The following is a 27899-nucleotide window of genomic DNA, read 5'->3' as shown; positions in this document are numbered from 1 at the left end:
TTATTTTTGAACATATTTATAATGTCTGTTTTAAAGTCTTATCTGATAATTCCAACAACACTGTCATTTCTGGGTCTTTTCCATTGGTTTATATTTTCTTCTAATTATAAGTATTATTTTCGTCATTCTTTGCATGTTTCAGTACCTTTTGATTTCAAGAAAATAAATATCTTGAGCAATGAAAGAATTTTTTCAACACAATTTTAAATTAGCGTAAGAGCGTATGCATTTTCTGGAAGACATAATATTTACTCTAATTTATTTTTAGTTATCTTGTTGAATATCAATATTTTATCATTTGGTTGTTGAAAAAATCAGAAAATTTTGAGACAATAAAGCATGGTCTACAGCTATAGTAGTCTCTTCATTGTCTTTTTTCTTTTAACACTATGACTGATCAAGAGAGTTATAATGAATTAAAATTGATGATTATTCTTTTGAGAATTGCTATGTACTTTTGAGATTATGCATATGTAGTCTAATCAAAATTTCAGGATTACTATGATGCACATGATTTAAACTATGTAGTAGTCACTGCAGCGTAGAAATTTTATATCCTAGTCTTTTGTTTCCTGAAGGTGAACCTCCCCTCTCTTTATAATTTGCATGAATTTGAGTGGTATATTGAATTTAAAAGCTATTTATATGGTAATAAGCAGAATAACAGTTAAGTTTGTGCCTGAGCTCCATTACTTGTGAAGGCAATAAAAAGTGTTTTCAGCCAGAAAAGAATAAATTTATTTTTGCCCAGAAAGAGCACCAGTTTTCATCTTCAGTTCACTCAGAGACAATGTTTAATAACTCCAGCAGTTTGTTCAGTATCGAAATCCTGAAAAAAAATCTCCAAGCAAGTCAAGAAGGTTGAAGGTCTACTTCTTGAGAGAAAAGTCTCGGGCTTCAATGGAGAAAGAGATTAGTAAAGGCTGGAATGCACTGGATGCAAGAGAAGATGTTTAAGACAGCAAATAACTAACATAAGGGCTTCCCTGGTGGCACAGTGGTTGAGAGTCCGCCTGCCGATGCAGGGGACACGGGTTCGTGCCCTGGTCCGGGAAGATCCCACATGCCGCAGAGCGGCTGGGCCCGTGAGCCATGGCCGCTGAGCCTGCACATCTGGAGCCTATGCTCCGCAACGGGAGAGGCCACAACAGTGACGGGCCCGTGTACCGCAAAAAAAAAAAAAAAAACAAAAAAAAAAACTAACATAAAAGTCAACAAAAAAATTTAAGACATTGTGACTTCCAGGCAGCAAGACAAAAAGTAGCCGACGCCAACCACTTGCTACACAGCACAGTGTGCCAGGGCCTTTCCCTTCTGGGAGGGAAACTGCTTCCTGTCCCTCCCCTTGGGAGCACTGGGTCTGTTCTCAAATGCTCACACGAGGTGCATGATCTAGACGTAGATATGCAGCGATAACTAGGAGTGATTCAGTTTGGGACTGCTTGAAAATAACAACTCTCAGAAGACTACCTCCTACCCTATGAAACGAGAATTTCACAAGCTTTAGGTAATGTATGTTCATCATGGACAACAGCCATAAGTGCTGTTTGGAGGGGCTCTAATTGTAAGTTATTATCCCATCTCTCAAAGAACTGTTACAACAACAACAACACTTTGTGGCAGGTACAGCAGCCCAGAGAGATTTTTCTTCTTTGGGGAGGCAGTGTGGTGCAGTGGTGAGCCCAGGCCCAGGAATCAGCTGACCTCATTCACATCTAGTTGAGTGCCCTTGGACAAATGACTTATCCTCTATGTGCCTCCGTTTTCTTACCTGCAAAATGAGAATAATGATAATATTTCCCCATAAGGCTAATCACAAGAAATGAAGTCCCTGATTAAGATTAGCTACTTCAGATTAGCTGTTAGCTTAGCTAATAGCTAATCAATTAGCTATTAAGATTTCACTTTCTGAACCTGTGATCTTCTGTTTCTCTTGGAGGGTTCTCTTTGTGACCTTCCCTTCTTTAGAATCCGTGTTCAGCGTCATATTGTCACAGAAGGGGAGGTTTTATTTCCTTGCCTTTTGGAGAGCAAAGATCCTTTCTCACTGGGTACAAGCTGGCTGCCCACTTGGAAGAGATACGGATGCTCTTATGCTTTCTGTACAGGGGGATTAAACACCCTTCCTGTCTTCTGAAGCCCCAGGTTTATTTAATCATTTCACACAGATCATCATAGAAGCCACACACATTTGAGAAAAGCACTGAGCGATTAATAATTATACAAAATCCTAATCTATATACCTAATTGAAGAGGTTGTCAGGAATTGTTTGTAGGTAGAATTACCTGTGTCCCTGTTTGCTCAGAACAATCCTTGTTAATGCCTGTTGTCTGGGCATCTCATTCAGTCAAGTATTTGTCCCAGGATTTTATTTTTTATACGTATGTATAAAAAATATGTACATATGTATATAGTATCTCTATATATGTATATGCTTATGTATGTCTATATATCAGTATATATAAAATAAGAAATTTGGTTTTATAGATACTTAGAAATAAAAATTTAAAAACAAATAAAAAAAAATAAAATAAGGAACTTGTGATAGGGATTTGACCTTACGTAGTTGTGAGAGTTGGTTAAACAGTCTCTCTGAAGTCTTTGTGCTGACGCCGAGTAACGGGGTCCAGTCCTATCCAAGTCACAGCCTCAAAATCTGAAAACTCACAAGAGCATCCTTAGCATAAACCTTTATTTAAAAACACCAGAGGCAAAAGGAGGATTGGAGGCAGCCGTTAAGGAAGAAGAGTGGAATGTTTTCCGAGGCTGCAGCGGGAGGGGTTCAGCAGAGGTGTAACTAGTTTGGGAGACAGTTGATCAAGGGCGGTTCTCTAAGGGGGACGGGATTGTTCTCCTGGATGGATGGCTACCGTTCCAGCAATTTGGGTTTTATCTGGTGAGGACCAGCTGTGGGGCAAGGACATGCAGGGGCTGCCTGTAAACCTCTCAGTCCTTGTCTCCCCTGAAAAGACACCCGCTCACTGAGGGCGAGGATGCATCTCCTCTTGTTTGTGTTTGAGTGACCAACGCGGTGCCTGATGCAGAAGTGGGGCTCTGTGAAGGTGTGTTGCCCTAAAATAACCTGAAGAGAGACAAGGAGGGTGCTGGAGAACAGAGGAAACAATTAAAAAGGAAGGTCACCAAGAAGCAGGAGTGTCTGTAGTAGGATGAGACAGACTTGACTTCAGAAAGGAGAAGACGTCCTTCTTTTCTCTGCGACAGGGCAGCAGAGAAGAATTCACGTCAGAATAAAAGTATCTAGTGTAAAGCATAAAGAAAACTTCCTTGGCATTTCTATTTCTTTTTTTTTTTTTTTTTTTTGCTGTATGCAGGCCTCTCACTGTTGTGGCCTCTCCCGTTGCGGAGCACAGGCTCCGGACGCGCAGGCTCAGCGGCCATGGCTCACGGGCCCAGCCACTCCGCGGCATGTGGGGTCTTCCCAGACCGGGACACGAACCCGTGTCCCCCGCATCGGCAGGCGGACTCTCAGCCACTGCGCCACCAGGGAAGCCCCATTTCTATTTCTTGTGGAAGTGGGTGTAGGGTGAAAGAGTTTAGCGATGACCGTAACGATGCTATTTGAAAAGCTGGGGAGAAGGGTGTCTTTGGGAGGATATAGCAGAGACCACCTGCAGAAGCCCTGATTTTTGTTTGGGAAAGTCATGCTAAAGGAGATTTTTCCTATGTATATTCCCATCCTGTAAGGAGCTGTTGGTACCTAGACGTGCCGAATTATGGCTCGCTGTCATAATGTGCAAGGCCGTCATCACAGAGGTCAGAGAATATCAATAATATTGGTACAACCATTATGGAGAACAGTATGGAGGTTCCTTAAAAAACTAAATACAGAGCTACCACATGATCCAGCAATCCCACTCCTGGGCATATATCTGGATAAAACCATAATTCAAAAAGATACATGCACACCAGTGTTCATCGCAGCACTATTTACAATAGTCAGGATTGGAAGCAACCTAAAAGTCCATTGACAGATGAATGGATAAAGAAGATGTGGTACATATATACAATGGAATAATAGTCATAAAAAGTAACAAAATTGGGTCATTTGTAGAGACATGGATGGATCTAGAGACTGTCATACAGAGTGAAGTAAGTCAGAAAGAGTAAAACAAATATCATATGATATTGCTAATATGTGGAATCTAAAAAAATGGTACAACTGAACTTATTTATAAAACAGAAATAGAGCCACAGATGTAGAAAACAAACTTATGGTTACAGGAGGGAAAATGGGGGAGGGATAAATTGGGAGATTGAAACTGACATATACACACTACTATATATAAAATAGATAACTAATAAGGACCTACTGTATAGCACAGGGAACTCTACTCAATACTCTGTAATGACCTATATGGGAATAGAATCTAAAGGAGTGGATATACGTGTACGTATAACTGATTCATTTTACTGTACACCTGAAACTAACAACATTGTAAATCAACTATATTCCAATTTAAAAAAAAAGCCACACATTTCCCTGTAAAAAAAAAAATAATATGGAAAAGTTGGCTTAGAATTTGCAGTCAAGAATCAATGTACAAAAATGTAAACATTTATAACTGAGCTCCACTTAGGACATCTTTTTCTGGTTGACAGAGAAAATAGTTCAACTTGTGAGAAACTGAATCTACAAATGAATAGTGGTCAGATCACGCTTAAAAATAGAAACTGTGACCCACAACCTGCAGCAACTGGACCAGGAGTCAATCCTTCATCTACAGTCAACAGCCCAGGACACCAGTGTCTATGAGTCAGACTTGCAGGACGCCAGACCCTTATCTCTAGTGACAATCAGGAAACTAGAAAATAACTTGCAACGATCAGCCCAAAATGTCCAGGACTTTAATAACGGACAGCTTCCCTAATGTTTGTGCCCTCTTCCAACTTAGAACGAGCCAGAGAAAGTCAAATATACACCGCTAACCCATGACTAGAAGACCCAGCTTCTAGTCAGCCTGCCTACAGCTTCCCCAGGCCGACAGCTCCAATCAGGGCACCCCTGCCTGGAGCCTTCCCCTTTTCACTCTAAAACTTACGTGCTGCTCTGCCTGACTTTGAGTCGCTGCCCCAACACAAGTGATGGCGGCCAGAAGAAACAGCGTTTGCTTTGCTTTTTTCGTTTGCTTTGTCTTCTCTTATTTCCCTACTTGCCAACACAACACAGTACTGTCACTTCTGATACAGGACTGGGGCAGGTTAGGGTCCACACACCGTCACGCTCAAGACATCTCCCCTTCTCTTGTGCCTCTGGCTGTTTGCTGAGGTGGTCCAGGTTCCCAGAAGTTTCCCTTACTGTCTGGGCATTGGAGATGGGCATCTGGTCTGAGAACCATCCTCTGCCACACTCTGGTCTCTGCTGAGGCACCTCGTGCCATGGTCTTTGGGTGATGGCCTTTGTTCTTGCTGCGTCTGTGCCTGAAGTGGCCTGATCCCCCCCCACGACCCCCACCGGTGGACTCTGGCTGTCAGAGTCTACATGCTCTGCACTCCCCTGTTCTGACCGTGTCTTTGGGTTCACCAGCCTTCTGAGTACTTCTGTGTCCCTGTGGAGGCTTGCGGGACTCTCAGCATCTTTCCCCTCACCTTGCTGGTGTGCAAGGGACTCTGGGAGGCTGTGCTTGGGCCCATTCATCTATGCAGATATTTGTTTTGATCCCTTACTGCCCAGAGCTCTGGATCACTTCCTCCGTCCCTCTGCCATGAACACGTCCTCTGTTTATGGCTTCACCTTCATGGTAGAAGCAGAAACTCTTGTTCCAAGTTTTGTTTTGTTTTGCTTGGTGTTTTTTTGTTGTTGTTCGTTTTTTGTTTGTCGCCAACAGGACATTGATAAGTGGCTTAGACTCTGCGAAGCTCCCACGTGGCTCCAGCCTGGAGACCAGCGGTGTGAAGCAGGCAGTACGGGCTGCATAGTTAATAGAGAATGACGATGAAACACCCAGTTTGCAGGGTCAGCAGTGGCAAAGCTCGGAAAGGTAACGTTTGATGTAACGTGAGATTCTCTGCCCTTCCTGAGATTCCAGGAGCTCTCTGTTCTCCTCTGATCATTTCTTTTTAGGTTGAAGCTAGCTAAGCTGCGTTCATTTATTCACAGCTAAGGACCCTATCAGATACTTCTGCAACCGTTGTTAATCTGTCATTCAGGACCCCGTGGCCCCAACACATGGGCCAGATCAGACATGAATTGCTAAGGGGCACATCCTGAGAAGGAAGACACCTTGGGCAAAGCATGTAAGTTCAAGGAGAAACAGTTCCATGATGGTAAGAGGTGACCCAAGCACAATTCTGTTGGACTGGAGCAAGTAATGACAGTCGACAACCAGAGCCCATTTGGAGAACGTGTGTGCTTTCCTCAGAGCCTCAGGAATATCCCTTGGGTTTTTTTACAGACACACAGGGTGGGGCTGCAGCTGTGCTATCTGAGTATGAAAGTGCAGGATGGAGCTTCCTGATCTGAAGCCCTTGAGGAGTTTCAGGCCCCGGGAGCCACCATGTTGAGTATTGCTTTGTGCCCGGCACTATTCTGAGTACCAGGCATTATCCATCTCATGTAATCTTCTCTGCAGCCTTCAGAAGTACACCCTCACTGTATAGATATGAACATGGAGGCTTAGCGATATTAAGGTCAAAGTCACATAACTGGTAAGTTTGGAACCATGACACAGAAATGGAGGAAAAGGGAGGGTGGCAGAGATATCAAAGCTCCTGCTTTGAAAAAAATCCCATGTTGCATTTTTTCAGCTAAGAATATCTCTTTTCATTACAAAGAGGAACATGTCAATGAAATAAAGGCTCTAATAGGGCTGCAAAGCAGACCCCGCCACTCATCTGAAAGGAAGGTGATGTAGGAGAGAACGGGACTTTGCTCCATTAGTCAGTGGCCAGAACATGTTATTTCCTGAAAAGCTGTTTTCCCTTCCAGTCTTAGGGACTAGTGATCACCCAGCTGTGTCCTCCTCTATTCATGAACAACTCCCAAAGCCAACCCTCATCCTTGGTAGCCTGTAGCAATGTTGCTGAGTGAGACTGGATGGGTTTTTTGGTGTTTCTTTGAAATCTTAACATCTTTTTTTGGAGTATAATTGCTTTACAAGGGTGTGTTAGTTTCTGCTGTATAACAAAGTGAATCAGCTATACATAAACATGGATCCCCATATCCCCTCCCTCTTGTGTCTCCCTCCCACCCTCCCTATCCCACCCCTCTAGGTGGTCACAAAGCACCGAGCTGATCTCCCTGTGCTATGCGGCTGCTTCCCACTAGCTATCTATTTTACACTTGGTAGTGTATATATGCCCATGCTACTCTCTCACTTCGTCCCATCTTCCCCTTCCCCTTCCCCATGTCCTCAAGTCCATTCTCTACGTCTACATCTTTAGTGCTGCCCCTAGGTTCGTCAGAACCATCTTTTTCTTGATTCCGTATATATGTGTTAGCATACGGTATTTGTTTTTCTCTTTCTGACTTAACTTCACTCTGTATGACAGACTCTAGGTCCATCCACCTCACTACAGATAACTCAGTTTCGTTTCCTTTTATGGCTGGGTAGTATTCCGTTGTATATATGTGACTGGATGCGTTTCAGGGCACCTGCAGTATTCTTTGATTTTGCTGCTGCCCTGCAAGTTCTCTTATCCCCTCAGATGTCAGCCTATCCTCATCCAGGGCCACGTAGAAAGAGGAGGTGGGGATCTGTCTGTGGCAAGCGCTTCTCTGGCCTCATAAGTTTGCTGTTTTAGGGCAGTGGTTGCCAAGCAGGGCACCAGGATTGGCTGGGAACTTAGGTTTGCATCAGAAGCAGTGGTGCTGGAGTGGTCCAGCAATCCGTGTTTCATGCTGATGCCCGCTCACACCTGAGAAGCGTCGGTTTGGAGTCCAGGTTAAATATAAACCCAAGGTCATCTTCTTTTCTCTTTCGTATGACAGCTTCATTGAGCTACTATTTACATGCCGTACAGAATGCCCATTTAGAGCACATAACGCAGTGGATTCTAGTATATCCACACAGCCGTACAACCACCAATACCATCGCCTCTAACAGAAATGAATTGAATGTGTGGGATTTAATCTGATGCTTGTTTTCTGAGTTTCCGCTGTGGCCATCAGCGGGGGTAGCCCCATGGGTGCTGGGGGCTGGTGTCCAGCTGGTACTCAGCTCTGGGTCCTGAGCCAGTCTCACGTAGGGAGAGCTTGCATGTCACCTTTCCGGGCCTTGGGATTCCTGATCTTTCACGACACACTGGAAGTTCTTCAGACATTGTGGCCCCAAATGTTTGACTCAAATAGTGCAATAAGATCATGCCCGACTCCCCTGTTCAGTAGCGTGTCAACAAGGGGATTTGAAGACTGTGGGCAGGAGACGTATGTGCCTTACAGGTGGACAGGGAGTTCTGAACTAAGACATATATACACCTGAAGGGGATGCCAGATGTCAGGGAGAAAATATTCAGAGGACTTTCCTCTCTCAGCAGTGCATGGCTGCCATATGAAACTGATACGAAGCCAGGTGACTAGTCTCTCCACAGGTTGACATTATCCACAAAAAAGGCCACAAATGTATCTCTCCAACTGAAAAAAATATCAATTCCTAAGCAACAGATAATAAAGGATGCCTCCAAGAATTTATCGGTTATGGACGTGAAACTCAACACAATATGTTTCTGCATTTTGGAGATTATGTTCTTAGAGACAGCTGATACGGAAGTCAAATACGTTAAATAAGCAAATTCATCACTGGATTTTTTAAAAAATAAATTTATTTATTTATTTTAGGCTGCGTCGGGTCTTCGTTGCTGCACATGGGCTTTCTCTAGTTTCAGAGCACGGGCTCTAGGCACATGGGCTTCAGTAGTTGTGGCACGTGGGATTAGTAGTTGTGGCGCACGGGCTTAGTTGCTCCGCGGCATGTGGGATCTTCCCAGACCAGGGCTCGAACCCGTGTCCCCTGCATTGGTAGGTGTATTCTTAACCACTGCACCACCAGGGAATTCCTCTTACCTTCTTTTTTTTTTTGAATTTTTGAATTTTATTTTATTTATTTTTTTATACAGCAGGTTCTTATTATTCATTTTATACATATCAGTGTATATATGTCAATCCCAATCTCCAATTCATCCCACCACCACCCTTCATAACTGGAATTTTTAAAATGCTTTTTATTTGTTCATATAAATAAATAATAGAGAACTCTATTCTACATCCTCATTTAAAAATTGGGATGTAGACCATTATTTTTTGTTTGTTTGTTTGTTTTTGTTTTTTTGCGGTACGCGGGCCTCTCACTGTTGTGGCCTCTCCCGTTGCGGAGCACAGGCTCCGGACGCGCAGGCTCAGCGGCCATGGCTCACGGCCCCAGACGCTCCGCGGCATGTGGGATCTTCCCGGACTGGGGCACGAACCTGTGTCCCCTGCATCGGCAGGCGGACTTTCAACCACTGCGCCACCAGGGAAGCCCTAGACCATTATTTTTAAAAAGACTTCTAGAATTTGAGTATTTTGAAAGCACAGAACCATTTTTAAAAGTCTCAGCTGCTTAATAACGGCAAGGACTATTTTCTTCCTCCCTTTTAAGTATTTTGGGTGGCTCTTATCAAGAATATCATTTCAGAGTTTGCAAAGTGCTTCAACATGGATTCACGTTTTCCTGAAAGAGGGGTGATCCTGTGACCTCGTGACATTTCAGAGGTCACATCTGATTTTTTATTTTTTGCCACTTGCACAAATATGAATTTGTCTTTCTGGAACAGTGTGAAGCTTGAAGCAAATGGAGAGGAAACATGATTCACAGTGAATTCACTGGTGGAGTCCAGTACGTCACGTGGCCTCCGTCTACTCTCTAGAACTTCTGGACCTTCCTCCCAGCCAGTGCTGTTTGCCCTCCAATCATGCCTTGGGGATTAACATGAGAACATCAGGAAACAATGGATCACATCTTGTTGAACAGAGAGCAGAGTGGTTTCTTTCCCAAACCAGATTTCCGATTGTGAAACAAGATTTCCACAGCTCTGACGGGAGATCTTCCCAGATATGTCCTGGGTCACGTCTTATTTCACAGTAGGAATGCGAACAGCTTACATTCGAAAGTTTTTCTGTTTTCAGTGAATTCAGTTCTCTAGCTGGATTAAGATCTTTGGTTACATCCAATCTCCAACTGGCAGAGGACCAGACCTAATTTTTCAAAGAGAACATTGTCATGGAAAATGTTTTCAATAGTGGATATAGTTTTTCCCAAAGCTGCTCTTGGTAGGTAAGCAGTGGAGTGCCATGGGACAGGAGGACAAAGGATCTTTCTCCAATACACTTTTTATTCTCTGGGGAAGAGATAAAACATTCTTCAAACAGTTGTTTTGGACCGCAAGCCAAATAGTCTTGGAAACCTCAGAGGATTAAATACATCAACAAGAGGAAACACTGAAAATGGGAAGGTCTGTCAGACAGCAAAAGGATACCGCACTAAGAGCAAGAGGTGAATTTCCAGTAGTGACAGGTCACCGTCAGCCCTGGACTCCTGGAGAGTGGCAGGTGGATGTACTAAACCAGTGGTCTGTGTTTCATGCAAAAGTTCAAGAATAGTTGACCATCGACGCAAGTCAGAGACAGGAGTTAGGAATCTCCAGAGAGAAGGGTGACGAGTATGAAAGTTCGCCCCCAGAACTCGGGGACAGCAGTGCCTGCAGTTGAATACCCCTCCACTTATTAGCTGCGTGATTTGAGGCAAGGTACCAAACATGGGGTTGTCGTGAGGATGAAATGAGATAAAATATGGGAGGATCTTAGAACAGTCACATGGCCCCTAAGGATCTTCTCTCTGAGCCCCTGTTTATGTTTGTCTGATCTGAAGGCTTTTACTCCATGCTGTATTTATTAGACAGGACTCTCTTGCTTTCTAGAGACAGAAATTAACTCAAATCCACCTAAACAGAAAATAATTCATTGGTTCAAGGGTCCAAGAAAGAAGGTTAGGGCTGAGAAGGTCGGCTGTTGAAATGATGTGGTCATCTCTCTCTCTCTCTCTCAATCCCTCCCTCTCCCCTTCACCCCCTCTTCCTCTCGGCTGCTGTGCTATTTCCTTCTCTCCTTTGATAGACCTTCTTTCTCCACAAAATGGGGAGCCCAGACCCACATTCTTCCAGCAGTGCCCACATGCATGGAACAATCTTCCACACTCACCTTACAGAAAGTCCTGGAAAGAAATGTGATTGCTTTGGTTGGGTCATATGTCCTCACCTGTCCCAAACTCTCCTGTCCAAGGCACAAGGCAGCATCTGTGAAGAAAAGAAGCAAGGAGGTTGGGCAGAGGAAACCATAGCTACTAAAATCCAGTCGATAAGGACTTCCCTGGAGGTCCAGTGGTTAAGACTCTGCACTTCCACTGCAGGGGGCCTGGGTTCGATCCCTGGTCGGGGAACTAAGATCGACCAAAAAAAAAAAAAAAAAATCCAATCAACAAGATTTATCTGCAAGAATGGGGTGAGGGGACCCATCCCAGGTCAGTGCCCGGCGGTCAAGGGCGCTGACAACTGTCTTGTTCTCGGGTTTCTCACTGTTCTGTCCTGATCGGGGGCCGGGGTCTCAACAAGATGGAGCTCGGCAACCACAGGCACCTCCTCCATTGCCTCAAGCCCAGCCGGCCACTCTTCCCCGCACCTTGCTCTTCTGGGGGGTGTTGGGTCGGGAAGGGGCAGGTGGGCCACAGACTGGACTGCACCCTGTTTTGATGCTTAAAACTCATATCCCTATCTAGTTCCCTGATCCTCCTTCTTCTGTAGACTTCCAGGAGTCCATGCTAAAGCCATCACTACTCTGGTAGTGTGAGGGGCAGATGGCCTGCTCCCTACTGGGAGTCCTTGGTATTTGAAAAGCTTCTGTGGACTTCCCTGGTGGCCTGGGAAGAGTCTGCCCGCCAATGCAGGGGACACGGATTCGAGCCCTGGTCCGGGAAGATCCCACATGCCGCAGAGCAACTAAGCCTGTGCGCCGCAACTACTGAGCCTGTGCTCTAGAGCTCGCTAGCCACAACTACTGAGCCCACAAGCCACAACTACTGACCCCGCGTGCCACAACTACTGAAACCTGCGCGCCTAGAGCCCGTGCTGCACAACAAGAGAAGCCACTGCAATGAGAAGCCCGCACACTGCAACAAAGAGTAGCCCCTGCTCGCTGCAACTAGAGAAAGCCCACGCACAGCAACAAAGACCCCAAAACAGCCAAAAATAAAAATAAATAAATTTTAAAAATAAAAAAATAAAAAGCTTCTGTGCTTTCAGAGTACTAACATTTAGAAATGATTTTTTTAAAAAATGGTCTAATCCTAAGAATTCTCTATGATAATGAGCAAGTAAAAAAGTATTTTAAAAAACCTGGTGACAAATTTGTTTATTTAACATCCTTGACTTCTGCATCAGCTATTTTTAGGATTATAAAATTGTTTCACATCTAGGACCAAAAATTCCAGGGAGGTTCCCCTTATCCTCTGTTGCTTGGAAATGAGTATCTTGTTCAGTTTCTTGGCCGCAGTCATCATAGGCCAACCTGAACCCACAGCCCTGGCTGGTCTGAGTCTTTGCCCTGTCTTCTCTGGGTAAAGTGAGTAAAATTACACCTACATTAGCTGGCTTTGGCTACTGTAACAAAGTACCACAGACTGGGTGTCTTCATAACAGAAATGTACTGTCTCCCAGTTCTGGAGCAGAGTTCCAAAACCAATGTGTCATCAGGGTTGCTTTCTCCCGAGGGCTGTGAAAAGGACTCTATTCTATGGTTCTCCCTAGTTTCGGGTGTTTTCTGGCAAACTTGGGCTTTCCTTGGCTTGTAGTACATCAATGATCTCTGCCTTTATCTCCAAATGGTGTTCTCTGTGTGTGTGTCCAGATTTCCCCCTTTATAAGGACATCAGTCATATTGGATTAGGGGTCCACCCTTCACCACTCTGACCTCATCATAGCTAATTACACCTGTTATTTCCAAACAAGGTCATATTATGAGAGACTGCGGGTTAGGACATAGAAATTTGGGGGAAAGACAACGTGACTCAATAATACACCTAGGAAGAGATAGAATAAAGAGATGAAATGGACTAGAGATGAAAGAAGTACTTTTAAATCCATGATAGTAGCATTTTCAGTGCAACTAAAGCATTTTTAAACTTTTGTAATACTTAATGAGTGTTTTGTTTGCTTTTTAAGGAATTACAATTATTTAAGAGCGTCTGACGCGTTTGACTTTTGAAAAGGCTATGTTTTCAATTAGTGTTTAAATGCTCTGAGATGGCCTATTTATTAAATGAATGGACTTTGCTGTATTTTTTGTGGGTAAGTCATACTAGCATATTTAGATGAATATCAATTAATTTAAAATGAGAGATTGAATATTAGAAAAATAGTAGTGAGTGTTCCTCCTTACGAAAGCCCGATGTGAACGCATCTGTGGCCAGGAAGCCACAGCAAACACTCAGGTCTGCAGGGTCCTTCAACTCTCAGATGTTCCTGCCTCTTCCTCCAACTTGTTAGGAAAGACAAGCGCTGCCCCGTGGAATTCCGTGTCCTGGGCTGAGCCCGGCAGGAGCTGAGTCTGTTTTCACATCTTTGAACTGCAGGACCTTTTGTGCAAATAGTATCTTACCATGTAAACTCAATCTATAAAACAGATTAAAGCCAACATCCTTCCCTGTCATGGGGAAGTTTTCCTTTGAATGTTATCCTTGTACCTCTTGCCTCAGAACCACCCAGAAATCACAGTTTAAGAGGTAGATTCGGGGACCTGCAGTAGACTCCCCGATTCAGAAGTTTAGCCTCGGGGCCCATCAATCCACGTTCGCACACTCCTAAGGGTAGTTCGCATACACACTGAAGTTTAAGCGTTGCTTCGTCAGCTTAACCTGTGTCCTGGCACACATTTCTCTGCCTCTACCATTGTCGAGTATCCCGCTTATCAATGCACGAAGGCCTCAGCACAGGGCCTGGCGACTCAAAGTGTCACTGGGTTTGTCACCGTCAGAATTTCCATTGTTGTTGTTACCACGGCGGCTGTTCTTAATGGTGATGCCTCCAGGTTGCCCTGCGGGGTGCACCTCAGTGACCACCACTAAGTGACAAAGCCCTGCTTCTACTCCCCGGGAAGTCACCACATTTTCCCTCGGAAACCGACGCAAGCCGCCACCTGCCGTTGGGGTCCCTGCCTCCGGCGCTTCTAGTCTGGGGCTCACGTCGTCCCCAGGGTTGCCCCCTCTGACCACCACACCTCCCTCCCAGTTGGCGGGTCTTGGTCATTTCAGTTGTTCTGGCCCCGTGGGTCTCAAACATTAACGTGCATGAACTCCCCCGGGATGCTGTTAAAATGCAACCCCTGGCGCCGTAGAGTCCGGGGTGCGGCTGAGACACAGCGCTTCCCAGAAGCTCCCAGGGGACTCCTGGTGCAGGAAACACGCTCAGAGGAGCGAGCTTCCAGAAGAGGGTGTATCTCTGTGTGGTTCTCCCGGGGTCCCCGCCATAACTGCTGTTTCAGCCACAGCGCTTGTACCTCAGGTTAGAGCATCCACGAGACCCTGTCACCCATCCTCGGCCTCGGGGGCTCCAGACAAAGACTTGCCAGGGAGGTGACACTGTCCCTACGCCCAGGATCTTATCTAAACTTCAATTTTCTGCAGGCTGAGTACATCATTTTCTGATGAATAGGAACTTCACTTTATTCACATAGATATTATTATTGTAATTATATCTCTTGTTGCTTCCCTCGTCACTGTTGCATGAACTAAAAAGCAACCTTAAATAATATTCTCTATTTCTACAGTTGTAGAAGTCTTTTGAAATTTAGAAGAAGGCTTTTGAAATTTAGAAGAAGGCTTTTGAAAATGTAGAACTAAAAAAAAATTCTATAAGCATATTATAAAATAGCTGTTGGCTTTTTGACTCTAGCCTTTTGTTCGTAAAAGAAAATCAAGATATGGGTAATTAAAAAAAAAAAAAAAAAGCCTCTTCGCAGTGCTTGCCTTTTCCTCCTTTTGTTTTGGCTATAAATCTGGTTTCTTTGGGGTGAAATACCGAACTTCGCCACACGGGGGAAGCAGAGCACCGCTGTCTGTGCTCAACTAGAAAAGCGCTGCTTTCAGTTTGGGGGTGAATTTCAAAACCTTGAAGTTAGAATTGAAAATAACAGAATGTAATAAACCTCCGCTGCTGGTTGAAATTCCGCGGGTATAACCTTCTAACTTGAAAGTTTATTTGAAGAATCCTGTTTTGAGTAAGCTCTATTGTTAAAGGAAACTGCTCTTTTCCTCTGGTCCTACAAGCCTTGCAGGAGTGGGTAGTTAAGAGGGTGGAGATGATACAGCACCAGCGGGGCGCTGATTAACTGAACTCCAGTCCAGGACAGCACGATGACCACGGCTTCTAGCAGAATATAGAGTAGGCAGGGGAAGAAAAAAGACAAGAAGCCTTTGAGGGAAGAATGCTGTATCCAAAGAGCTAAAGCAGAAGACTGTCTTATAGAATCACTCTACAAAGAAAAACGTTATCCTGAAGAATCATTTTGGAGACCATTCAGGTCATTTGAGCCTGTACCTGGAACACCAGCTGTGCCAGAAGGTGACAGGGTTTATTTTTGTTTTTTACTTGGTGTTTGAGCCTGTACCTGGAACACCAGCTGTGCCAGAAGGTGACAGGGTTTATTTTTGGTTTTTACTTGGTGTTGTGAGGTTAGCCTTGAAGGCAGGTTGCTCGGGACATGCTTCTATTTTGTCTCCGTGCAAACTGACAAAATCTTATTCATCTGTGTTCTCCTGTGGAAAATGAGGCAAAAGTGTGATGATCTGAAATTCTGTAAGACACACACACAGGCAGGGTCCGTATTCTGTCCTTCAGCTGTGTGGCCTCACGTCACACGGAAATGGCTAAATGCTAAAGGACGACATGAGTTCTTCCTGCATCTCATTCCTCTCCTTCTTTAGGCTGGAAGGTTGGACAGGAGGAGGATTTTTCCAGCAGATGCTATAGTCCCTGAGTTGCTGTGATGATGCCCTGTGCGCTGAGGGGTATGTCAACTCAGGTGGGACTCACCGCACCGCCTGACATGGCCTCAGGATATGGGGCTGGGCAAGGCACCCTCAGCCCTACAACAAGGGTGAAAGCACAGACCCAGCCCACAAGAGCAATCGCAGAGACAGAGTCAGGAGGTGCTATGCCGCCCGAGGGCCCTGCGTTGTCAGCAGGTGAATCCGTGAATGCCTCGTTTCCTTCCCGGGGTCGTTAGTCCAGCCCTGACTCAGCTTCTGAGCTCCAGACCCATAAATGCCGCTGCCGACCTGGGACGCCGCGAAGGCGCTGCTTCCAGGTTAATGCTGTGGCTATGAGCGCAAGGCCGTGCGCCCGACGCACCGTGAGGCCAAACAAAATGAAACATCAGAGTTTGGAGCAGGGGAATGTTTATTGCAGGGCCACGCAAGGGTAGCTCATGCCCAGAAAACCCCGAGCTCCCTGCAGGGCTTCCTTAAAGCGCTTTCAAACGCCGGGTGAAGGAGGAGGGGTCACAGGGTATGTAATCGGTCCGTGCACAGTCCTCTGATTGGCTGATGGTGAGGTCACAGGGGTCCACATTATCAGTCCTTAGGCTCCTGGAGGCCTGGGGGCTGTGTGCTCGGTCCTCAAGAGTTAACCTCTTCCGTTTGCTGGGGGGTTCACATCTGAACCCTGAAGTCAAGGCTGTGACAGCACAACTAAGACTTACAGGAGGTCCTCGCAACTGTGGGACCGGGAGGGGTCCCCAGGGAAGCGCTCAGGGTGGGGGTAGGAGGCTGAGAGCCCAACCTTTGGGGTGAACCGTGTAAGGTGGACCGGGAAACAAAACAGGCAAAAGCAAAACGATAACAACAGAGACGAAACGAGGTCAGAGGAAGGAGAGAAATCGGAGGTATTGGTGCCGTGAGATCCAAGAATGGAGGGGGAAAGACCAATGGTGTCCAACGCGGTAGAAAGATCAGGTAGGATAGCGGCCAAGAGGGAACCGGGGTGGCGTTCGTGCCCACCTGGAGCTCCAGGTGAGGAGGGAGCCTGCTTTCAGCTCTGCCTCTGTCTCTGGTGTTTGTTGGCTCGAGGCAGCCATCCTCCCCGGGTCTTACTTTTCTCCCCCGTGAGGGGAGACATCGTGTTAGTTTCCCAGGGCTGCTGAAACAAAGGACCACGAACTGTGTGACTTAAACCAGCACACGTATTCTCCCATGGCTCTGGAAGCCGGAAGTCCGAAATGAAGGTGTCGTCAGGGCCACGGTCCCTCGGACGCTCCAGAGGAGAAGCTGTTCTTTGCCTCTTCCACCTTCTGGCGGCGGCTGGCTTTCCTTGGCTTGTGTCTCAACCACTGCAGTCTCTGCTTTGTGGTCCCATCACTGCCTCCTCCTGTGTCCGTGAAAACTTCCTCTGCCTCCCTCTTGTAAGGACCTTGTCACTAAATTTGGGGACCACTGTGATGATCCAGGATAGACCCCTCTCAAAATCCTTAATCACATATTTGGGACCCCAGAGGGTCATAGTCACTCTTTTACCATATCCAGGGGATATTCAGTTTCTGGGGACCAGGGCATGGAGGGAGTTTTTGAGGTGCAACCTTCTACCCACTACCAATGGACTGATGGACACTCAGACCACATAATCCCCTCAGTCCCTTCCGGTGGTGACATTTAATGAATCGCCAAAAGACTGACAACATGGGAAACTCTACTATTATTTAACACAAGTTCAAAATAGTTGACAGAATAAACAAGTATTATTTTCAACAACTAGAATAGCTTACCTCTGGGTTGCATTCATTTTTTTAAAAACCTCTCACATGCCGTCCTGTGGTTGGCGTGTCTCTGATCCCCACACAAGGGGAGTCCTTTGGTGAGCTGGGTACTTTTTCACCTACTCACCTGATATCCATTTTCTCTCCATGACCTCAACTGCAAATTCTTTTCAGAGTGAAGTTTGGCCACCATCAGTGTGATAAGGGGAAAAAATTGATTTTGGACACTTAAGAATTTTCAATTTCAATTCAAAATATTCAATTCCTTTGAAATCCACGACGTGCACCCTGTGAAGATGCTGGCGTGTGGGTGGATAGGGAGAACTCTGTGTAAGTGAATGCGTTAATAAGTGGGTCATTTATGGGGATATTTAGTGTTCAGGAGCAAACTTTGCATATAAAGTGGTTTTCTAAATTCCCTAAAATAGTTTCAAGCTTTAAGCATTACCCTTGCTTACATTTTTAGATGGCTTTGTAAGTTCTTATTTCACGGAAAGTACGAAGGTACAGCCCTGTGAGCTAGAGTTATTTCAAATTCTGATTTAGAGGATTCTCAGAAATAAATGGGGCTTCTCCCATACTTAAGAGAAACTAGGTTGCATTTTTATTTGGATTTTGGGCCAAACCAGGCGGGATACTTTCTGTCTCTCCGTCAACTACCTCTTCCCTACTTTGAGTGCATTGAGAACGTTTGCTCTTCTCTTTAACCCTCATCTGGTCTAGTCTGCTTTCCCTTTGGCTAATATTGTGTATTTCTCAAGGGAAAGAGATGAGAAGGGAAAACTCCAAACATGCTAAGAGTTTCCAAGCACCTTGAAGCACACACACCACAGTTCCTAAGTGTTTGTTTACGAGATGCGAGAACAGGACAAACTTTCCACCAGCACTTTTGACAATTTTCCAACTCATCTCTATTTTAGAAACTGGACATTTCTATCCACTGTGTTCCCAATATGTGGGATCTTTTCCCTACTCTTTAAAGAATGAACAAGGCAAAACTTTAGAGACTCAAAACCCCTCCAAGGCTAAGAAGTAGGTTGACATCTTTTAACGCTGAACACTAGCTAAAACAAAAAAACAGAAAACAAAAATACCACCAAATAAAACACACACACAAACCTGCATCACTTTTTCAATATAAATTGTAATCAACTAAATGTTCCTTAAAAAGGCCATTTCCGGGGGTTGCCGGGGAGATAACAGGAGAGCCAGAGCTCTCTGCAAAGAACTTGGGCCCAGAGATGTGAAGGGCAGGGTGGTGAGCCCACACTGGAGGTGGCCACTGCTTGCTGCAGAGGGGATGCTTCCTGCCCAGCCGCAGGGACCCAACGTGGAGCGGAGTGTAAGGGTACCACTCACTTCCTTCTCTGCACCGCGCAGTGTTCGGTTTTCTCATCCACCTATTTCAAGTCTGCATCTCCTAAGACTGCACACTCCATCTTAGCTTCCTGGACCCCGACCCGCCTCTGTCAACCGCCTCCCCACTCTCCACGCCAGCCTCTGCTGCTCCTTTGCTGCCTCTCAGTACTGTGAACGCTAGCTCTTCCTTTGGAAATGGGACCCCACTGCTCTTGCATTGGCTGGGTAACTGCTAGCTGACTTCTTTCTCTCCCCCTTCCTCCCGTTTTCTCTATAAGAATTTTTGTTTAAGGAATGGGTTCTCTGTTCTGCGAAGGTTTGACAAAAGTGGACCTATAACATTGTTTTACCTAGAGCTATATCTGTCCATCACTTGAAATAGTATTTATCGTTTTTCTCTTTTCCTTGGTAACAGAAGTCCTTCCAGTTTATTGGGATATTATCTTTTTGTCTGTCCTGTAGGTTACAAAGATTTTTTTCAAATTTGTCACTCAAGCATCAATTTTGTTCATGCTACTCTTTCATATAGAAGAAGAATTTTAAAATTTATGTCTTTGTTTATATTTGTTCATTTTTAAGTGTTCATATATTCTCTAGTACTATTTGTTTATATATTTTCTTTTACTTATTTTGATACTAAAAATGTATTTTTTTCTTTTTAATTGTTTTAATTTTTTATTTTTCATATAATTTTTGAAGGTTACACTCCATTTACAGTTATTACAAAATATTGGCTATATTCCCCATACTGTACAATACATCCTTGTATGTTTAAATATTTAATATATGCAAAGATTTAAAAATTTCTAGTTTATACTGGAAACTAGACATCTCCAATAACTTTTCCCAAATGTGTTGCCAGTGTTCCAACATTAATTATTGAATTTTTACTCCACTAATTTGAAAAGCTGGTTTATTAATCCCTAAATTCTATTTATGCTTGACTCTATCTATCTGAACTCATAGATCCTACTGCTTTATTCTTTTAGCTAATAAGGGTTTAACTACCTTTTCCTTTGTGCTGAAATCGTACCCTCTTCTGTGGGAACTATCACAGTCCTCTATTTAATCTTCTGCTAATCTCATTTCACTGATCTTCTTGAGGACACCAACTATGACACTTATTAGCTGCTCAAGAAATTTTCTTTTTTTAGTATTTATTTATTTATTTATTTTGGCTGCACTAGGTCTTAGTTGCAGCACTCGGGCTTCTTAGTTGTGGCATGTGAACTCTCAGTTGCAGCATGTGGGATCTATTTTCCCCAACCAGGGATTGAACCCAGGCCCCCTGCATTGGGAGCTCGGATTCTTACCCACTGGACCACCAGGGAAGTCCCTGCTCAAGAAATATCTTGAAAGAGGAAATACAGGAAATAGTTGAGGCTTGCTGTGTGGTTTTGATGAGATAGAAAGGCCACCAAAACCTGCCTTCCTAAGGAAAGAGCTTTCTTATCTGATACAGTCAGGTATGATTTCATGGGCTGAAAACCTATCAGGGCAAACATAAAACTTGTGTTGCTCTTTTGTGTCTGAACTTAATCTAACCCAGAAGCTTCCATTTCTTGGACGGCAAATACTTGCCACTTCGACATAACTCAGTCACTTCTGGTTTAAACTGGGCGTCTCCTGGATAAATACCCAGTAAGTCCAAAGTCTCCCTCGCCACTTCCCCACCCTTTCGTGGGGGACCCAGGGTTAAGGGAGGACCCCTGGCCTCTGGCCTGTCCAGCCCCCTCGGGGAAGGTCGCTGGTCTCTGTCTGGGCTCTGCCGCATGCCTGGTTCACACTGTGTGCCGACTTTCCCTGGCTCTGCCATGCCCCGTGCCTGGACCCTGCCTGGGACTCCCAGATCTGTGGCTTCTGCTTCAGGGACTTGGCTTGTATACAAATATCTCTTGGATGAGTTTCTAACTGTCAGCTTCCAGCCACCTTCCCCACTGCCTCAGGCTGGTGGGAAGCATTTAGAACAACCCCTCACGCCTCATCCTTCATCCCTGGGAGCCCAGGGAAACCCAGGAAGTGTGGGCAGCTCTCTGGGGCTCTACCTCCCCTCCCAAACCTCTCCCCTCTCCATGGCTCCCTCCTAAAGGTCGCCTTCAGAGTGGTTACCGGCTGTGGAAGGTGAGCATGGGAAGGACGACTGTGCGTGGCCCAGACCTTGGCAGTCTCTGGTCTTGGGTGAGCTTATGAGTCCCCACAGCTTTGGGCTTTCTGTGGGGTGGTCCTCAGGCTCCCGATGTGAGCTCAACCTGCCCCTGGCTTCAATTCAGGGTTCGCCTCTCAGGGCTTGGCTTCTCTCTGTCGTGTCCAGTATAGCTGTGTTTGAACAAAGACCCTATACGGTTCTATACGGTCTGAAAAGGGGCCATGAATGCTGGACACAGAGTAGAGATTATCTATAAACACTGCCCCATCCTCTATTTTAGACTGATTGGTTGTCAGGACCATAAAGGTATCCCATTTCCCTTTTCTCCCCCACCAAGAGCAGGGTATGCGGGTCTCAGATCCTAAAGACTTAGTGAGGAAGGATGTGTTGAAAGGCTCTGGTACACAGAGGTGCTCAGTGATGTTAATTTCCTTCTTCATAGTGACAGAAATGGCGGGTATTAACAGCTGAGTAGACAAAACTTTCTTTTTCAAATAGAGTCACAGATGTAGAGAACAAACACGGTTACCAAGGGAGAAAGGGGGGTGGGATGAATTGTGAGATTGGGATTGACGTATATACACTGCTATGTATAAAACAGATAACTAAGGAGAACCTACTGTAGAGTATAGGGAAATCTACTCAATGCTCTGTGGTGACCTAAATGAGAAGGAAATCTGAAAAAGAGGGGATGTATGTATACGTATAAGTGATCCACTTTGCTGCACAGCAGAAACTAACACCACACTGTAAAGCAACTATACTCCAATAAAAATTAATAATAAAAAAAGAACCTGACAAGGAAAAAACAATAAAACTTTCTTTTTCAAAGCTGGAGAGCTGCCTCCACCCTCAACCCCCCGAAAATAAATTATGTAGGCTGACTGTATTCTTCCATGTGCTCCAGTTTTTTTTAATGTTTCAAAATTTCATTAATAATATTTTTAGATATGGGATTGATAAAAAAATTAAATAACCCTCCCTAGCTCAATTTCTTCCATGTTCATGGATTTGTCATTTTAACTTTCCTCTCTCTAAAAGAATGATCAGTTCTTCTGTGGGACTCGAGGGACATTGTTCCAGCTAATGATTAAGAACTCTCCAGACAATAGGGGCTGCTTAGACAATGGGTGAATTTCCAGGATGTCCGGCCCCCTTCCGAGAAGGAGGGAGATAACAAAATGTAAAAAAGGTGTCTGTCAAAGACCAATCAGGCAGCTGGGGAGAAGGAGGGAGATAAACAAAATAGGTGTCTGTCAAAGACCAATCAGGCAGCTGGGGAGAAGGAGGGAGATAAACAAAATAGGTGTCTGTCAAAGACCAATCAGACAGCTGGGGACAAGTTCCCTCTCTGGTCCGAGCCTAAGCCGGGACCAATCAGCAGGAGAACACAACCAAATCTATAATTTACATACGGGGAAGTGGGAACCTATAAAACTGACATATTCGCGCCCAAAAGGGTTCCTTCTTCGACCTCCTGCGTGAGGACCAAGGAACCCCGGTGCACCGGCCTTCAATAAACCTCTTGCGTTTTGCATCGACTTCCGACTCTTGTTGTTTCCTGGGCGAGTCGAAACTCCTAGGAGACCGCGCAGGTCTAACATTTGGGGGCTCGTCCGGGATTCCACTCGCCCCGGACCACAAGAACATCGGGAGTTGGAGGTACCAGGTAAGCTCGAGCTTGATTGTCTGTTTGTCCCTTGTTCTTTGTGGGCCATTATCGGAGGAAAGCCGTAAGAATCGGCTTATTATGGAATCTGTATCGGACCTCTGGCTAGGCAGACGTGCTAATAGCCGGCGTCCATGAGCCCTAGGGGACGCCCTAGTGGCTCATCTGGAAGGAGAGGCAAACTCTGTCTCCCCTTCACTCGGTTTCGGCAGTTCCCTTGGTGGTAACTGCCATCTGAAGAAGTTTCGGTTTTGAAGCGAGCTCGCGGTGGCCCATACGTATATGTGTTTCGTGGAGTTTTAACTGTTTCTGTATTGTGGTCTATTCTTCTTCTCTGACGGACGACAATGGGACAAACTATGACGACTCCTCTTTCCCTTACCCTAAGCTATTGGACCGAAGTTCGGGCCAGAGCCCATAATTTTTCGGTAGAGGTAAAGAAAGGAAAGTGGCAGACTTTGTGTGCCTCTGAATGGCCAACATTTCAGATAGGATGGCCCCCCGAAGGATCCTTTTTATTAGACAAGATTAAGCTGCTGAAGTCTAAGATATTTAATATAGATCCCCACGGACATCCAGACCAAGTACCATATGTCTTGGTCTGGGAAGATTTAATTCTCTCCCCACCTCCGTGGGTCCGGCCCTTTGTTTCCTCAACAGGTACGTCCGCGCATACATCAGCAGCGTCGGAGATATTAGCCTTAAAGAAAAACCCCAACACGGAGAAGCTACCCGACGCCCCGGATCTACCGAAGGCGATTTATCCTGACCCGCAGTCCGATTTGCTGCTTTTGGATTCCCCACCCCCTTATCCTCCGGCCCCGAATCCCCTACCACCTAGAGGACCCCCAGCTCCACTGCCCTCAGCACCAAGGGAACCATCCATGATGGAAGAAGAAAGGGGTCCCTCAGTGGGCACTAGGAGCCGGAGGGCAATCTCCCCGGACTCCACTGCCCTACCTCTTAGAGAATATGGCCCCCCCGATGGCCAAGGGAATAGACCTCTCCAATATTGGCCCTTTTCCTCTGCAGATCTTTATAATTGAAAAATGCATAACCCAACTTTTTCCGAAAATCCACAGGCCCTTACCGCTTTAATAGAATCTCGTTTTCTCCCACCAGCCCACATGGGATGATTGTCAGCAGCTGCTCCAGACTCTCCTAACGACTGAGGAGAGGCAACGGGTTCTTTTAGAAGCCAGAAAAAAAAAAAATGTATTAGGCGCCAATGGGCAACCTACCCAGCTGCCTAACGAGATTGATGCTGGTTTCCCACTCGTCAGGCCAAACTGGGATTTCAATGCCCCGGAAGGTAGGGAGCGCCTGAAAATGTATCGCCAGGCTCTGGTGGCGGGTCTCCATGGAGCGGCCAGACGGCCCACTAATTTGGCTAAGGTAAGGGAAGTAACTCAGGGGCCCCAGGAATCGCCAACTGTGTTCCTGGAACGTGTAATGGAAGCCTTTAGACGCTTTACCCCTTATGATCCAACTTCGGAGGGACATAGGGCTACTATAGCAATGGCTTTCATAGATCAAGCGGCCCTTGATATTAAGAAGAAATTACAGAGGCTAGATGGCTTGCAGGGATTTTCGCTTCAGGAGTTAGTAAAAGAGGCAGATAAAGTATGTAACAAAAGAGAAACAGAGGAAGAGAAGGAAGAAAGAAAGCAGAAAGAGCAGGAAGCCCGTGAAATAAGACGGGATAAGAGACAGGAGAGGAATTTAAGTAAGATACTGGCCACTGTGGTTGGAGGAAGAAATATAGGGGATAGAAATAGGCAGGAAGAGCGAACGGCAGACAGAAGGCAGCCATTAGACAAGGACCAATGTGCCTACTGTAAAGAAAAAGGACATTGGGCGAGAGAATGCCCTAAGAAAAAGAATGGAGGAAGGCCAACCAAAAACAAAATCTTAACATTGAAAGAAGAAGACTAGGAAAGTCAGGGCTCGAACCCTCTCCCCGAGCCCCGGGTAACTCTTAAAGTGGAGGGGGAACCTGTTCAATTTTTGGTAGATACCGGAGCCCAGCACTCCGTCCTTCTCCACTCAAAAGGTCCTATCTCAGCTAAAAGGTCATGGGTACAAGGAGCCACTGGGAATAAACAACATTCATGGACCACACGAAGGACAGTAGATCTTGGGATTGGACGAGTAACCCATTCATTTTTGATTATTCCGGAATGCCCCTATCCTTTGCTGGGAAGAGATTTACTCTTGGGGGCTCAAATTCACTTTCAGCCAGAAGGTCCCACCATAACTGATAATAAGGGAAGGTTACTTCAAATATTGACTATGAAATTAGAAGATGAATATAAATTATACGAGCAGCCTTCATCCTCACGAGTTAATGTTACTGATTGGGTAACTCGGTTCCCTCAAGCCTGGGCAGAAACTGCCGGAATGGGGATGGCCAAAAATCGGCCCCCGGTGCTAGTGGAACTCAAGGCAACTGCCACCCCAATAACAGTCCGTCAATACCCCATGAGTAGAGAAGCCAAAGACGGTATCCGTCCCCATATACAGAGGCTACTAGACTTGGGCATCTTAATAAGATGTCAATCAGCATGGAACACCCCTCTCCTGCCGGTAAAGAAACCAGGAACAAATGATTATCGGCCGGTGCAGGATCTACGAGAGGTAAACAAACGGGTGGCAGACCTCCACCCCACAGTTCCAAACCCTTACAACCTCCTGAGCACTCTTCCACCTCAACATACGTGGTATACTGTTTTGGACCTTAAAGATGTTTTTTTCTGTTTAAGACTCTCTCCCCTGAGCCAACCCTGCTTTGCCTTCGAATGGAAAGATCCAACATCGGGAATGTCTGGTCAGCTGACATGGACACGGCTACCTCAGGGATTTAAGAACTCCCCGACCATCTTTGATGAAGCCCTCCATCAGGATCTGGCATTATATAGAGAATCAAATCCCCAGGTAACATTACTCCAATACGTTGATGATATTTTATTAGCTGCTGAGACCCAAGAAGATTGTATCAAGGGTACTGAAAAACTGTTAACGGAACTTGGAACCCTGGGATATAGAGCCTCAGCCAAGAAAGCACAAATATGCCAACAACAGGTCAGTTACCTGGGGTATCTATTAAAAGGGGGGCAAAGATGGCTCACGGAGAGCAGAAAGGATACGGTGGCCCAAATTCCGGCTCCCAAAAACGCCAGGCAGGTTAGAGAATTTTGGGGGACGGCTGGATTCTGTAGACTATGGATTCCAGGGTTTGCTGAGCTGGCAGCCCCATTGTACCGCCTAACCAAAAACAGCACTCCTTTCGTTTGGGGCGATAAGGAACAACGGGCTTTTGACCAAATCAAACGAGCTTTACTTTCAGCTCCAGCCCTAGGACTGCCAGATGTAACCAAACCTTTTCATTTATATGTGGCCGAAAATAAGGGCATTGCAAAAGGAGTATTGACTCAGAAATTGGGGCCCTGGAATCGCCCAGTTGCTTATTTGTCAAAAAAATTGGACCCTGTGGCATCAGGATGGCCCACCTGTTTAAAGATAATCGCTGCAGTGGCCGTCCTAGTCAAAGATGCTGACAAACTAACTTTAGGACAAAATCTAACGATAACAGCTCCTCATGCCCTGGAAAATGTAGTCCGTCAACCACCGGATAGGTGGCTAACTAATGCCAGGATGACCCATTACCAAACCCTGTTGCTAAACTCAGATCGCATCAAGTTTGCTCCAGCCACAGGACTCAATCCAGCCACCTTGCTACCTGATCCTGACTTGGAAGGCTCCACCATCATACATGATTGTCAGGAAGTACTAGCCGCAGCACACGGCAGTAGGCCGGATCTGATGGACCTGCCCCTCCCTGATGCTGATTTCACCTGGTTCACGGATGGGAGCAGTTTCCTGGAGGAAGGTAAGCGTCGAACTGGGGCAGTCGTGGTAGACGGAAAACAAGTCATATGGGCAGCGGCGCTACCACAAGGGACCTCAGCCCAACGAGCTGAATTAATTGCCCTGACGAGGGCATTAGAGATGGCAGAGAATAAAAAAAGTAAACATCTACACAGACAGTAGATATGCGTTTGCTACCGCTCATATCCACGGTGCCATTTACCAACAGAGAGGGCTACTAACTTCAGGTGGCAAAGAAATTAAAAACAAAGACAAAATCGTGGCTTTGTTGACTGCACTCATGCTTCCTAATAAAGTCAGTATCATCCACTGCCCTGGACATCAAAAAGGAAATGCCCCAATGATTAGGGGAAATAATATGGCTGACCAAGTGGCCCGAGAAATAACATTGGGAGAAGTCATTTTAGGACTGTCAGATAAAGTTCCTGAAAAACCAGGCCGCGATGAAGAAATCATCCTGGCCACAACAAAAGGAACTTTGTCCCCTCAGCAAGCAGAATCCATGTTACAACAGATGCACAGATGGACACATTTGGGGACTAAAAAGATGGTAGCCTTGTTACAAAAAGCCGGGTACGAAACCCCTGGAATGACAAAATTAGCTGAACAAATTGTGCAGGAATGCGTCCCATGTCAACAGGTAAATGCTCACAAAGGGAAACTTGAAACTGGAAAGAGACTCAGGGGGGACCGCCCAGGAACTTACTGGGAAGTGGACTTTACCGAAGTGCGTCCTGGAAGGTACGGTAATAAATACCTTTTAGTTTTTGTAGACACTTTTTCAGGATGGATAGAGGCTTTCCCAACAAAGAAAGAAACAGCTGCTGTAGTAGCCAAGAAGATTTTAGAAGAAATTTTTCCTCGATTTGGAGCATCAAAGGTAATAGGGTCTGATAATGGTCCAGCCTTCGTCGCCCAGGTAAGTCAGGATGTGGCCAGATACTTGGGGACTGATTGGAAATTACATTGTGCCTATAGACCCCAAAGTTTAGGTCAGGTAGAAAGAATGAATAGGACTCTAAAAGAGACCCTAACTAAATTGTCC

Source organism: Tursiops truncatus, chromosome 17 (assembly GCF_011762595.2).
Source record: "Tursiops truncatus isolate mTurTru1 chromosome 17, mTurTru1.mat.Y, whole genome shotgun sequence".
NCBI classification, from domain to species: domain Eukaryota; kingdom Metazoa; phylum Chordata; class Mammalia; order Artiodactyla; family Delphinidae; genus Tursiops; species Tursiops truncatus.
Note: the sequence above shows the minus strand (reverse complement) of the source record.